The sequence below is a fragment of the Herpailurus yagouaroundi genome, unplaced genomic scaffold (assembly GCF_014898765.1).
Source record: "Herpailurus yagouaroundi ecotype Mexico unplaced genomic scaffold, PumYag 140, whole genome shotgun sequence".
In the NCBI taxonomy this organism is placed as follows: domain Eukaryota; kingdom Metazoa; phylum Chordata; class Mammalia; order Carnivora; family Felidae; genus Herpailurus; species Herpailurus yagouaroundi.
The window spans coordinates 27350626-27363812 of NW_024412395.1; the positions used below are offsets into that span (position 1 = coordinate 27350626).

At 38.1% G+C, this 13187-nt stretch overlaps 1 protein-coding gene across 9 annotated transcripts in view; it reads right to left on the reverse strand.

The window, feature by feature from the left end:
• QTMAN (queuosine-tRNA mannosyltransferase) overlaps positions 1–13187 on the reverse strand; it is a 389119-nt gene that overhangs the window by 250405 nt on the left and 125527 nt on the right. The window contains exon 1 of one of the 9 annotated variants that reach the window (XM_040474981.1): positions 2370–2393. The exons of the other annotated variants lie outside the window; for them this stretch is intronic. The gene's annotated coding sequence lies outside the window, so the exon portion shown is untranslated. Of the gene's footprint in view, positions 1–2369; positions 2394–13187 lie in introns of those variants that run through there. 9 annotated transcript variants of the gene reach the window in all.

Sequence of the window (13187 nt, forward strand, 5' to 3'; positions counted from 1 at the left end):
ACTGCATTTTTAATACTGGTTAATACATGTAAAACATATGCATGCTGAACATATTAAAAAAAAAAACAAAAGTTTTCTGGAAGCTTTTTTCCATGGAAAAAAAAATAAAGAAAACTCAACACTGCTCAAGTGGATCACTTCCATCTGCCAGCATTTTATCTGAAATAAAAGTGATTGAAAAAAGACAAAAATTAAGATCATGTTCCTGAAGCTCTAATGGCTTTCAGGTAGTACTACTGTAAAATTGCCACTGTTTCTACTTCTTGTGTGTATGTCTATGTATGTGTTTCCTTTTACTTCCCCTAGTTCTAAATATCAAAATCAGACAAAGAAAATAATTACTTACATAAACACCACTTACATCATAAACATTACTCAAATTTCAGAGCAAACATGACCCTTAGTTCTTAACCTCTGCTTCTCCTACTTTTCTTACATTTTTCAAAAAATAATGCAAATACAGTATGAGTATAATTAAATACCTTTGGACACCTGGAAAAAATAAGAATACTGTTGTTAAAATGATTATATAGCTCTATAATTACTCTTTATGAACTACTGAATTACAATCTCCTCATTTCTACCAATTGCAAGTGTCAAGGATTCCTAAACTTTTGTAGCAATGGCACGAAGCTATTGCTTGGTTTCTTGGCAACTATCGTTTTATAAAATGGTATGCAGAGAAAAACATTCTTCTCAATAAAAGTGAGCTGATATTTTTCTGTTTTAAAAGTTAAAAATTTCCTTTGAGAAAACTGAAGACACTCAGCAATGCTACAAAATGAAAGCTAAGAATCACTACATCTGAATGAAAACCTCTACATTAAAAATGCTAAACACATACATAAATAAGATAGGCCTTTAATATAATCAGATTTCATGAAATGTTTTTCATTGTATTTAAGCTTATGATGGAGGAAAAAAGAGTGACAAAACCTAGTTCCCATTCTTAGACACTTTCATTTTCTGAAAATCTTGGAACCCACCAAAATAGTTTGTATTACAAATAAATATCTGTATCAAAACTGGATACACAGAGAAACTATGGGCTAAAAATCCCCTATACTTCAGATCTACTCCAATACTGAAAGACAGATTACTAAGTGTGGGGGATTTCCCTAGAAACGTAGTATATGACTGCTTTAGAAAAGCTGATTTAAGTGAACATTGTCTAAATAATACAAAAGATAAATAAATAAAATAAAAACCTGAAAGAAGGAAAGAAACAAACAACTATGTCCAAGAGAAGAAATTTAATTCAAAGCATAGTGCCTTATTCACATTTTTATTATTTGTGTCTGGCATATAGTATATAATCTTCAAATGCATGCATCATCAGTTCAGACCACTGAGAAAGAGACTGGCTTTTCGGAACTGGATACTAAGTAGGGGAGCAACACGATTTACTCATTCATTTTCACTCTGAGATCTAACAAACTGAAAGAATGCTACAAAAGCACTTAATACCTGTTTTGGGGCTGGGGGGTGGTAAAGAGGGGAGATAAGTTTGAGAAGTTTATACTAAGTAATCAATCACTTAATTGATTATTTGTGTGTGATATATACACACACATACATGTATATGTATATGTAACATAACATTACATATACATAGCATTTTATTTAAATAAAGAAAAGAGGCAGTGTTACATTAATTTTTTTAAGAAAAGGAAGTTTTGCCATATTTAAGTACATGGAGTAACTTAAAATGCACCAAAATAAACCCACTGATCCAATTTAATGGGCTAATATGAATGACTTACAATTCACAGAGCTATTTTAAAAACAATTATAACCACTAAAGTAGTTTAACTGTGATCTCTTAGACTAAATTAATTTGTGTCACAACTTCTTTTCTCATGGACAAGACAGAGATAAATTTCAGTTCCGATTCTAGACAAATTTTATAGTTAGTGAAATGCAAACAAAACAATTTTTTAATTCTTTAAATTTTTAATTGAAGTATAGTTGACAGATAATATTAAATTATTTTCAGGTATACAACATAGTGATTCAAAGATTATATACATTACGAGATGCTCACCGCAATAAGTGTATTACAATATTATTGACTATATTCCCTATCCTGTACTTTTCATTCCCTGTGACTTACTTATTTCACAACTGGAAGTTTTGACTTCTTAATCCCCTTCACCCATTTCAGCACAAATTTCATTCATATTGCTAGTTCCTTTACTACTTTCCATTCCTATTATCATGGTTCTTCAGAAGCTCACTATTTCTCCATTAGATTTTAGAATCCATTGACCATCTCTACCCTCACCCATGGTCTCTACACTACACACTGTAATAATTGTCCTTTGCACAGTTTACCTTACCTTACTCCCATGTATCACTGTAGTACTCACCATGTTTTTTGGTTTACAAAACATTGTTTTCTCTCTTCGAATAACAGCAATGTAACTTCCCTTTTGCTCTCCGGTACTGAGTTCATATGGTTTGAATTGGGTTGACCCTACTTTGGCCAATCACAATATTAAGTGCCTTCTGCCAGCGTAACAAGTTTAAAGACCACATCATCTTTTTTTTTTTTTTTTTAAGTCATTTCAGTCACTCTGAGACTTTTGTTAGAACTGCCAAGAGGGAGGTACTCTCTTTCAGATAGGGTAACTAAACTGGTAGGATGGAAACTCAGCTATGGAGAAAGCCTGCTACAGAATACAGTCAAACCAGAAGCAAGTAGAGTCAAGAAAACAAGAGACCTAATGGTCTCACTGAACCACCGGATCCAGCTGTGTCTAGAGTCAACCACTCTGGAACCTTCAGTTATACGGTAGCCCAGTACATGTTCTTTTATGTTTAAGGGATTTTGAATTGGGTTTCTATCATGTGCAATTAACAGGGTTCCAGGAATAGAGTCTTCAAAAGATACTCATAATCTAAAGCAAAGGTCCCCAAACTATGAACCTTGAATTCACAAACGTACATGAATTGGATAAAATCTGCCTTATCATCCCAAACTGATGTCCCACAAGTCCTCCGAACTCAGAATACGTCCATATTAAACCAAGAGATTTGCACTTTGCAAAGTAAACCAAGACATTTGCACTTTGGAGATTGCACTTTCCAGTTTTCCCTGCATTAATATCTTTGTCCTGGATACTTCCTTCTCCTACAGCACTCTTCCATTCTACCTCCAGCTATCAAAATCTCTAACCCTCTCTCACATCTACCTCAGAATTTGCTGAATGAGAATTTAAGTCCCCTCCCCTCTGTCCTCCTGTAGTGACTCTACAGTAACACCTTCAGTGTTTAGTGCATGTGTCCTGTGGTCCATGCACTGTAAAGACAGCACCATGAAAAGGCAAATAATCCTAAAATGCTGAGGCTGGAACAGGAGTTCCAAACTAATAATAAGTCACATCAGAGCGACTCCAAAGATAGAAGCACTACTGGAAAGAATTATTCCCCAAAAGTCTAAAAATAAAAGTTAAAAATTCAAGGAGAGGGGCGCCTGGGTGGCGCAGTCGGTTGAGCGTCCGACTTCAGCCAGGTCACGATCTCGCGGTCCGTGAGTTCGAGCCCCGCGTCGGGCTCTGGGCTGATGGCTCAGAGCCTGGAGCCTGTTTCCGATTCTGTTGTCTCCCTCTCTCTCTGCCCCTCCCCCGTTCATGCTCTGTCTCTCTCTGTCCCAAAAATAAATAAACGTTGAAAAAAAAAAAAAATTCAAGGAGATATACAAATAAGATGAGGAACTAATTCCTGTATTAAATGAAGCAGTGGTTCATAACAAAGCTAAATGACAACATGAAATTGTCTTTTGTCTCAAAATCTGTTGAATCTTGATCTTGACTTTAATTCCTTTTTCATGACATCACAGAATTCAATAAACAAAAACAAAACCTTCAGTTACAAGTGAAAAAAATAAGACTCTAAGATTAAAAAGTGACTTTTCCTATACCAAAAAATTTATTTATGGCAGAGCTGAGATTAGAATCCAGGACTGCTGGCTCCTCCAGTATATGACATTTCTTCCAAACACAAATGATTTTATATTCCTAGTAAGTTTTTATGTATATGTACACTTAAATATGCATATGTGTGTGTGTATGTATGTATGTGTGTGTGTATTTTTTTTAAAACATTTATTTATTTTGGGGTTTTTTTTTTAATATGAAATTTATTGTCAAATTGGTTTCCATACAACACCCAGTGCTCATTCCAAAAGGTGCCCTCCTCAATACCCATCAACCACCCTCCCCTCCCTCCCACCCCCCATCAACCCTCAGTTCATTCTCCGTTTTTAAGAGTCTCTTATGCTTTGGCTCTCTCCCTCTCTAACCTCTTTTTTTTTTTTCTTTATGTGTGTGTGTGTGTGTGTGTGTGTGTGTGTGTCTTTTTTTTTTTTTAATGATCATTTGCAAGTTCCAAAGCGAGAGGCAACAAACACAAAGACCTAAACAGATCAGTTAAGTAACATAAAAGTGAGAAGCAGACTAGTATAAAACACTGGCAACTAGTTGTGCTTATGACCAATACAAAGAATGTCTGTCTATCTAAAAGCATTAAAAATTAAAAATGCTTAAATAATTGCAGTGGCCAAGCAAAATACATCTTTGGGCCAAATTCTAATCTCTCATTTATCCCATAATTTCCACACTATAAATTAAAAGGCCACACTGTTCATGGGTGGCCACAGCCAAAATTAAAAAAGCCTTAAAATACTTGCACAAAATATCACAGGTATATTCTAGATTCTATAAAGTTTCCTGAACGGAGAAACATTTTTTTTCCTAGAAACACTTTTATACTGGGGAAATTCCGAAAATTATATTTTCTGTTATCAAAATTTACATAATAGATGACTGATTTCACAGTATGATTAATATAACCCATAAAAATAAGTGAGTAAAAGTGTATGGAATTCTTTGGTTGAATCCCATAAAACTGAGTAACACAGGCCCTCAAATGTCTCTAAGCAGTTTCTGTGTAGAAGAGGTAATATCTCCACCCACAGGAAAGTAGGAGTGCCCAAAGCAGAAAAAAAGCAAGCAGTTGAGGAAAGTCAACTGCAGCCATATTTTGTTTGCATTTTCAAACCCACAGGCATGAAATCATTCATTCAAGCATATTTACTCAGTAGCAGCTATCTGCCAGGCGGCATGTTAGGTCCCGGGGATAAAAGTGGTAAAAAAGACAAACACGGGGCTTGTCATTCTGAAACTTGCAGCATAATGAGAAAAGAAACGAAATCGAACAAACAAAATAATTACAAATTATATACAATGTTATTACAGAGGAGAGAAAAAGCATACAGAAATAAGAGGGCTCGTTTTAGATAGGTGGTCAGTGCGGGCCTCTCTGAGGAGGCGCAATTTTCGGTCAGAACTTGAAAGACAGGGGGGAAAAGTAAGCAAAGGGTATGGTGAGGGGGTGAGACTTAGCTGCCAGCTCAGAGCGCAGTAAGTAGTAGCAGAACCTGAGGCAGGAAAGAGCTTGAGGTTTCAGAGCGAGGGAACAAGGCCCCTGCAGCTACTACAGCGGACTCCAATGAGATGGCAGGGGTGGGAGATAAGGCTGCAGAGGCCAGCAGGGCCCAGCAAGCCCAGTGTGTAATCTGGATTTTTACACACGTAGCTCGAAGTCCCTGATGGTTTTCAATCAGGGATTATTTCCTCAATGCTATGAGTACAAAAAGCGGATAAAGGCATTAAGCGTTCTTTCAGTCAACAGACTTTACTAAACGCTTACTATGTCCGGATTTGCCAAGTGTGGTTTTACATCACCAGTGCTAGTGTAGGCACTGTCTCTCTCTCTCTCTTTTTTTTTTTTTTTTTTGGCACTGTCTCTTAATAAATATTGATAAAAAAAAAAAATTGGAAACAAGCTTAGAAAAAAGCCAAAAGACACCTAGTGGGGGGGGGGGGGGCCGCACCGTTCTGGCCAAACCATCCCTCTCCTAGTCTTCTCCATTATATATATTCAGTCACCTGGGACTTCTCCTAAAATGGGGGAGTGTTATTTTTTTATTATCAGCATGAGATCGTGAACAAATAGAAATACAGGAGAGACCATTTAAGAAGAAACTCACTAGAATATAGGATTATGTTCTTTAGAAAGATAGAAGGATGAAAGATAGAAGAATGCTCTTTTGTGAGCACGACGCCTGATTCAGCTCCTGCCTTCCGCCTACAGGGTATCTCTGTGGGCTGGCTGGTCAGGAGACCATCAGGTCCATCATGTGAGTGAACCACAGAGGAGCATAAACAAAGGACAGTTGGACAAGAATTACTCATTTAATGGATAGGACAATGTGTCCAAAGGCAGCTAGGAAGCCAAACCTGACCTCAAGGGAATAGGCAAACATAAAAGCTTCCCTAAGAGGGGAGGCTTAGGAGAAGGCAAGGGTAACAGAGTACCTACACCATAGCTGTAGAGGCTCCAAACACAGTAAGTCAGAGACTAATACCCGTGCACACCCTATAGAGCTCCAGAAGCAAAACATATTTTCATTGACTAAGACCTCGATAAAAGCAGAGAAACTGTCTCTAATATAAACAAATAAAAAATGTTGGGAATGGAAGTACAATAAAAATGTCTTTCATTTCCTGAAGGCTTTTCCATGCTATGAAGATAAACCATAATGAAGACACTCAACACCTAACAGTAACTAGGTTAGAAGCACTCTAAGATCAGACTCACAGTTTTGAGTATTAGGTCAAAAATAAGTTCATTGCTTCTAAAAGCAAAATTATGAAGGTCCTTCCTCTGTAGCCACAGCTCTTTTATACAATAGTACCTACTGTATCCATTTGGGGGTGTTGGGGTTTTTCTGCCTTTTCAATTTCCTTCATTAAAAAGCATGATTTTCTCTCCTCCGTAAAAGTGTAATACACATCCAGTATAACTTCTAAAATATAGTTGTCAAATTTCAAAGGGTAAATATATAGGAGACTTACTCTAACGGTCTTTAAGATGTAGAGTCTCTTAGAAAAGATGCCTTGTATCTTTAGGTACCTTTACATGGGGGTTGTATAGACTCCTACATGTGATTTTTTTAAATAAGCTACAAGGCATATTAAAAATATACACTCTACTTGACGTTGAACTGCCATGCTCGGCTCCTTGGAAGCAGTGGGTTCACAATGCATGCTGCTAACTATGCAAACACTTTTGATTTAGCAGACTGTGGTGAGAATAAACTACAAACTCCACAATAAGATTTTTTTTTTTTTCTGATACTGGAATATTTTACTTCTTAAAAACACTAACAAAAGAATGTAAAGAAAAGTAGAAAAGATGAAGCATGATAACCAAACTTTAGGAAGCATGGTAACAGGGTTAATTTCCAGTTTTGCAGTGAAGATGTTGCTAGGGCAATTAAGAGTAGTCATTTGTGTGTGTGCACCTGTGTGTGTAGAGGAGAGAGAGAGAGAGAGAGAGAGAGAGAGAAGGGAGTGAGCAGAAAGAGAAAACACAGAGGCAGACAGACAGAGACTCATGGGATGGGAAGTTATTTGGTGTGCAAGATTATTCTCTTTTTATAGTGTGGTCAGCAACATTTTCAACATGAAGTTCAGACGGCTAAACTGAAAAATACTGTGAAGCAGAAGGGTTCACCAAGATCACATATTGTGGACGAAGTTCTAAGTACCATATGACTTCTGGAAAGCTGTGGTGTGCACTGTCTGGATAGGACAGCAAGGTTGGTAGGAGAACAAACCAAAAAAGAATCCCATGATTGGGAAGTACATGATAGGGAAGCCGGTGAAGTGGGCAACAGAGATGGGGAAGCTTGAGGCTAATTCACATAAATGGAGCAGTCACATACTGGTGAGATTATGGGATGCTACACTGTACCCAATGACAGTATTATTTACATAGTGTGGGAACATTATCCGAATCCCAAGTGCATACAACCAGTAATGATACGAGGGACGTGAGCAAGACCGTGCTAGAGTGCTGCCTGTAGCTAAGTTCATAAACCAAGTAGAGAACTTCACAGTATGCCAGTTTGAGGATAACTTAGGACTGCAGGTGAGTGTCCTAAAAAATTCAATTTTTGTATTCATGAGTCTACCCTGTGATTTTTACACAGCATCAAATGTTGTTTTTTATTTGGATTTCAAAAGAAGAAAATTCAAATGACTTAAAACTTCTGTGGTCAAGGGGCGCCTGGGTGGCGCAGTCGGTTAAGCGTCCGACTTCTGCCAGGTCACGATCTCGCGGTCCGTGAGTTCGAGCCCCGCGTCAGGCTCTGGGCTGATGGCTCAGAGCCTGGAGCCTGTTTCCGATTCTGTGTCTCCCTCTCTCTCTGCCCCTCCCCCGTTCATGCTCTGTCTCTCTCTGTCCCAACAATAAATAAATGTTGAAAAAAAAAATTTTTTTTAAATAAATAAATAAATAAATAAAACTTCTGTGGCCAAAAACTAAAGAGCAGAAGTGCCTGGGTGGCTCAGCTGGTTAAGCCTCTGACTCTGGATTTCGATTCAGGTCATGATCTCATGATTTGCGAGTTCGAGCCCTGAATCTGGCTCTGTGCTGACAGTGTAGAGCCTGCTTGAGATTCTCTCTCTGTCCCTCTCTCTCTCTGCCCCTCCCCCACCTCAAAATACATAAATACACTTAAAAACAACAACAACAACAACAGCAACAAAGATGATGACTAAAGAGCAAATGCCCTGAGGAAAAATGAGAACACCACAGAGTCACAAACATAAAAAGGCTCCTGGTTTCCAACCTCCAGCCTCCAGCAAGAACCAAGAACTATAATTCTTCTAAAGACCAGGAGAAGCACAACACCTACTTCTGATAATAAACTTTATTCATATATTTATAATCAGGAGGTACGTAGGTTTAATTTCCTTCATTAGTTTAGTTTGCTTGGGCAGGGAATTAAGATAGCACAGTGGTTGAGAGCATGGGCTTACAGAGAACAGTGTATGGCCTCTGCAAATGGTCAGACTTGGGCTCCAACTGCATACCCACCACTAACCTGACTGTGTGACCAGTGCAAATAATCTGATTTTCTGAGCTTCAGTTTCCTCTTCTGTAAAACCAGGAAAACCATATCTAGTTTCTGGGATTGTAGAATATCTACCACATGGTAAGTGTTCAATATGTTAGCTATTATTACTATTATTTAATTCCATTAAATTGTGTTCTGATTACTACAGAGACATAAAATGATGCCACTATCTAAACCAAACCTCATCTATAAATTCACTCACCTACAAATCCTTATTAAGTCATTGTTTACTTTTATACTCCCAGTATGTCACACACTAATAAAAAGGTGTTGACCATACCATAAGACAGGAAGTCATCAAAATCTAGAGGAGAAAACAGGGAACAACCTCTTTGACCTCAGCCACAGCAACTTCTTACTCAACATGTCCCCAGAGCAAGGAAACACAAGCAAAAATGAACTATTGGGACCTCATTAAAATAAAAAGCTTCTGCACAGCAAAGGAAAAAATCAGCAAAACTAAAAGGCATTTGGCAGAATAGGAGAAGATATTTACAAATGACATATCAGAAAAAGGGTTAGTATCCAAAATCCATAAAAAAACTTATCAAACTCAATACCCAAAAAACAAATAATCCAGTGAAGAAATGGGTAGAAGACATGAAAAGACACTTCTCCAAAGAAGACATCCAGACGACTAACAGACACATAAAAAGATGCTCAACATCGCTCAGCATCAGGGAAAGAGAAATCAAAACCACAATGAGATACCACCTCACACCTGTCAGAATGGCTAACATTAACAAGTCAGGCAATGACAGAAGTTGGTGAGGATGTAGAGGAACAGGAACCCTTTTGCACTGATGATGGGAATGCAAACTGATGCAGCTACTCTGGAAAACAGTATGGAGCCTCCTCAACAAATTAAAAATAGAACTACCCTACGACTCAGCAATTGCACTACTAGGTATTTACCCAAAGGATATAAAAATGCTGATTCGAAGGGGCACATGCACTCCAATGTTTATAGCAGCACTATTATCAACAATAGCTAAAGTATGGAAAGAGCCCAAATGTACATCAACTGAAGAATGGATAAAGAAGATGTGGGGACAGCCTGGGTGGCTCAGTCAGTTAAGTGTCCGACTCTTGATCTCAGATCAGGTCATGACCTCATGGTTCATGAGTTTGAGCCCCATGTCAGGCTCTGTGCTGACAGTGCAGAGCCTGCTTGGGATTCTGTCTCTCCCTCTCTCTGCCCCTTCCCCACTTGCAATCTCAATCTCTCTCTCTCTCTCTCTCTCTCTCTCTCTCTCTCTCTCTCTCAACATAAATAAATAAATGTAAAAGTTATCAAACAACACATTAAAAAAAAGAGGATGTGGTACACACACACACACACACACACACACACAATGGAATATTACTCGGATGTCAAAAACAATAAAATCTTGCCATCTGTAACAATATGGATAGAACTAGAGTGTATTATGCTAAGAGAAATAAGTCAGTCAGAAAAAGGTATTTGTCTATTTCACTCATCTGTGGAATTTAAGAAACAAAACAGATGAACATGGGGGAAGAGAAGCAAAAATAAGATAAAAACAGAGAGGGAGACAAACCATAATAGATTTGTAAATACAGAGAATAAACAGGCTAAATGGGCGATGGCCATTAAAGAGGGCACTTGTTGGTATGAGCACTGGGTATTGTATGTAAGTGAAGAATCACTAAATTCTATTCCTGAAATCATCATTACACTATATGTTAACTACTTGGATTTAAATTAAAAAATAATCATTAAAAAAGGTGTTTACATGACTAAAATTATATCAAATTACTCAGAAAGGTATATTTTAATAAAAGAATGTTTCATGATTAAAGTAGTAATATATTATTCAGAAAGTTATACTTTTAAGAAAAGGTAACAAGTCAAAATAAGCCATAACTGTCAAGCAAGGAATAACTTAAATTACTAATTTACAAAAGAATTGTTTGAGAAACCACCACCTTCTGTACTGATTCACCTATACCCACTAGTGTAGCCATGCCTTTATTCACAAGGGCTACCTACAAACAACAAGCATACACAGTTCATACACAGCTAAAAATGTTCATTCTCCCACAGAAAGTTACATTCAATGTTTTGCAGAAAATAGTTCATTTGTGGGAAAAAAAAGACACAGTCCTTGAAAGAGAATTTGCTTAGTAAAAGGCCACAGTCATGGTACCATTAAAGATTATGGCAAACCGTAACAAAGGTATCAATAGCCACATATCACTGAAAGCTTTAATTTTACTCGATGCATTCCTTCACCCAAGTGAGCTTTCATTCAATTTAATTCTTACCCAACTATTTGCTTTCCTCACCCCTCCTTGGACATTAAAAAGGAGGGGGAGGGGGGAAGGGGTCAGGGTAGGGAAGGAAAAGGTATCATAATGATAATCAACATCTATTAACAGTTAGGATTTTATGACTATCAGGAAACAGAAAACCTAAAAACCTAGACACTCCATCTCAAGTAACACAAGTGTAGAAAGAGGCAGGGTGGTACCAGTGCAGTAAACCAACCCAATACGGGGACTCAGCCTCCGTCATGTAGACTCTGAGCTAATGCAGCAGCATCTCTGATGATTAGAATTCCATTCAGACTTTCTGTTTCATTTTAGGAGTTTTTGTAAGTTCTGTTTTTCTAAGAAATTCACTATTTCATGTAAGGTTTCAGCTCTATTAACATAAGACTCTTAAGAGCATTTCCCCTTTTTAATTGATCTGTGCCGTATCAGTAGTTTTATTTTTGTCATTCCAAAAATTGTTTGTGCCTTTAAAAAAACAAAACAAGACAAAACAAAAACATGCCTGTGTTTATCTATTTTATTATCTCAAATCAACTCTTAGTTTTTTCATCTCCACTATGAAATCTGCTTCCAACTTCACTATGTGTCCCCCTTCTTATTCTTTTCTTCCCAATACCACTCCTAGATTCAAGTAAGAGGGTCCCTGCTCTGAACCACAAGCTTTTGAGGCCTGCATAGCACAATTAAAAATTAACAAAAATAAATTTATTAAAGATGATGTGGCTGTGACTGTCAATTTAGATACAACTGCCCTGTGATATACAATATGTTCATTATCATCCAGTCCCATTTTGTACTGTCCATTACAATTTCTTCTGTGACCCGGAAGTTATGTGGAATCACGCCTGCACATTTTCTGACGTACAGGGTGTTTAAGGAATCCTTGTGAGTGCTTACTCTTCTGCACACACTTCAGAATGATTTCATCCAAGGGGTGAAGGTCACGTGTGGAGGGCTGCTCCCAGCCTGCTGCACGCACTGGCAAAGCACGGCTCCCTCAGGCAAAGAGATGCCAGCAGTGGGAAGCTGGCCGGAGCGCACCGAAAGGGAAAGGTCGGAGGGGCACAGGTGGGCAATGACATCCTCTGCCACCATGATATTCACACTGCTGTGTGTACTCATTTCCCGTATACTCTTCCACTGTATTGTTCTGATCACCTCCTTTCTTTACACCAAAGACAACACCTAATAACATTGTTTGGCACATTACTTTTCGTCACCAAAAAGATCTTGGAGAGGTTCCCATAAGAGACACAAAAAGCTTCCTAATTCAGGTCAGAGCTGCATGATATTTCATTTCAGAATGTAACATAACTAAGTTAACCAGTTATGTCACTCCTTTATGAAAACGAGGCAACCACAGCTTCAAGGCCAGCTACCACTCTAATTTCCAGATCCTTCTTCAGATCCTCTCTTACTTTGCTCAGCTATGGACTTAAAAGGAAATCTGTTACACTTCATGAATCATTTCCAGATGTTTTAGACATGCTGGGTTTTCAGGTGTCTAGGTGGCTCTATTGTTCAAAATGGAAGTCTAATCCGTGCTCTGTCCAGCCTTCCATCAGCCATTTTTGGGACCCTAGGCACTTTGTCCTCATCCTGTCACCTCACGGTTGTAGACAGCACAACCACTGTCATACACAGGAAAGGAAAATGGCTTTCTCCTTCCATAACTAAAAGCAAAACAAAACAAACTTTTTTGGAAGAACCCCCAGAAGTCATCCACTTAAATCTAATTTGCCAAAACCTAGTGACTGTCTAGCACTAACCACGAGGAAAGCGGGGAAAACTGGGCAGAGAACGGGATCATAATGACAAACTCAGGTCAATCATGCTTCACTCCCAGGGGGTACTTAGCCACTCCAAAGAATAGTGTGATTAACAAGGAAGAAGGGCTGTC